The 2,500-nt window shown below is 34.6% G+C and overlaps 1 protein-coding gene across 1 annotated transcript in view; it reads right to left on the bottom strand.

The window, feature by feature from the left end:
* The window catches only part of LOC113824515 (probable ATP-dependent RNA helicase ddx42), a 12,567-nt gene extending 11,029 nt beyond the window's left edge, over positions 1–1,538 (bottom strand). Inside the window, exon 1 of the mRNA XM_070117299.1 lies at positions 1,366–1,538. The gene's annotated coding sequence lies outside the window, so the exon portion shown is untranslated. The remainder of the gene's footprint in view (positions 1–1,365) is intronic.
* Between the last annotated feature and the right edge of the window lie 962 nt (positions 1,539–2,500).

Raw genomic sequence — 2,500 nt, 5'->3', positions numbered from 1 at the left:
ATATTGGTAATATTATTTATGATGGCAATGCAAACTATAATTAATAATGGTAATGATGATAATAATAATAATAAGGGAGACCCGTAGATTTTCCATGGAAAAAAAATAATCGGTAATCACCCTATTCCAACATTTTGCTCCCTCTCTTTCTTCCTTTCTCTCTTCCTTGACCTTTTTCTTCCCGCTCTCTTTCTCTCTCACTCTTCCTCTACCACTTCAAGCCTTACATTTCCCTTTCCTCCTTGCTCTAATTACCTTTCTCTCTGTGCCCCCTCTCCCTTCTCTCCTCCTTTTCCTCTTTCCTCTTTAACTCCCCTCCGTTTCCCCTTCTCCATCTCCTTTTTTCTGTGAACCCTCTTCTTTCTTTGTTTCTTAATGGCCCCCTTCCCCTCCCTTTCTCTCTCTCTCTCTCTCTCTCTCTCTCTCTCTCTCTCTCTCTCTCTCTCTCTCTCTCTCTCTCTCTCTCCCTTCCTTCCTCCACCTTCCTCCCCTAACTTCCTTCTTAACTTCTGAAAGTCGTTTTAATAGCAAATGTATACTAACGGTCTAACTACTACACTGTAGCGTACTTGCCTCGAAGAATGATGATAATAATAATAATAATGATGATGATGATAATGATAAGAACAATAATGATTATAATAATGAATAGAATTGCTAGAATATGATTCCTTTTGTGTTTGTCATTATTTGATATTTGTTGTCAAAATGAAGTGACTTTAGCCCCGCAGTCACATGGTATAAGATTCCAAGCAGGACGAACAAATTAAATTAAAACATAGCTTATAATGATAATAATGATGGGGATGATGAATATAGTAATAGGAACAATACTAGTGCTATTTGAATAAAATAATGATCCTAATGATGATAATGTTAATAGTAATAGTAACAATACTAGTGCTATTTGAATAAGATAATGATAATAATGATAACGATGATAGTGATAGTAACAATACGAATGCTATTTGAATAAGATAATGATAATAATGGCGACGGCGATTATGCAAAGATAATGATGACGATGGCACATTTAGCAACATTTACAATCACTTAGTGGTATATATTTTTTACTGAAGACAAAAGATACTACTCGATGTAAAAGGGATTTGGGTTGTTACTTAACTGTGTTAATTATCCTCATCATTTTGCAATCAAATAGTTTTTGTTAGGGATTTAAATCGTGCTTGATTTGTAAACACACGTGTACACGGACATACATTGTAGTATATAAAACAACTACATAAAAAGTTCACAAAGACGAAGTAACGTTTCTTATCAAATCGCTAATCACCTAACAGTAATTGTAGAACCAAACCCCGCTAAACAAATAGAAACTTGTATTTATCAATTATAAACACCAACCTGTCATGCAATCTGCCTGTGAGATTCCGAAGTCATAAGGTGTCATATTGCAAAGACCTTGAACGTGCCAAAAAAAGGTCTGGGACAATGCAGTTGTTGCGGGGAACCAAGTGCTTTGTGTGTTGAGTGTGTTGTTGGCTCGTTGGGTCTCTGTTCCTACGCAATGGCGGACCTGGAAATATGACATCGGAGGGTGGTGAAGTAAGATGTTTGGTTGTAGAGAAGATACGAATGAGAACGAATAGGAATAGGGTAGGAATGAGAGCGAATATCTTCACAATACAAAAGAAAATAAGAAAGAGAACTAATATCTTCACAGTACAAGAGATAAGAATGAGAACGAATATCTTCACAATACAGGAGAGGGTAGGAAAGAAAGAAAGGAAATGAGAACGAATATCTTCACAATACAAGAGAGGGTAGGAATGAGAACGAATATCTTCACACTACAAAAGATAAGAATGAGAACGAATATCTTCACAATGCAAGAGAGGGTAGGAATAAGAACGAATATCTTCACACTACAAAAGATAAGAATGAAAACGAATATCTTCACAATGCAAGAGAGGGTAGGCATGAGAACGAATATCTTCTCAATACAAGAGAAAATAAGAATGAGAACGAATATCTTCACAATACAAGAGAAGATAAGAATGAGAACGAATATCTTCACAATACAAAAGATAAGAATGAGAACGAATATCTTCACAACACAAGAGAGGGTAGGAATGAGAATGAATATCTTCACAATACAAAAGATAAGAATGAGAACGAATATCTTCACAATACAAAAGATAAGAATGAGAACGAATATCTTCACAACACAAAAGAAAATAAGAATGAGAACCAATATCTTCACAATACAAGAGAAAATAAGAATGAGAACGAATATCTTCACATTACAAAGGATGTATTGAATGCATTTCTTGTATTGTGAAGATGTTGATAAGATAGTTCCATGCATACCTTTTTCTACGTTTGTCAACATGTGAATACAGCTCAAGGGGGTTTAGTTTGTTACGTGGGGAGTCGGTACGAGAGAGAGAGGGTACTCATATTTAGTGTAAATTTTAATTTGTTTAATTTATTATTCTTATTTCTTATTTATTTTTATTTATTATTTTTATTTATTCTT

The sequence above is a fragment of the Penaeus vannamei genome, chromosome 40 (genome assembly GCF_042767895.1).
Source record: "Penaeus vannamei isolate JL-2024 chromosome 40, ASM4276789v1, whole genome shotgun sequence".
NCBI lineage: Eukaryota > Metazoa > Arthropoda > Malacostraca > Decapoda > Penaeidae > Penaeus > Penaeus vannamei.
Note: the sequence above shows the minus strand (reverse complement) of the source record. Positions and strands in the feature narration are given on the sequence as shown.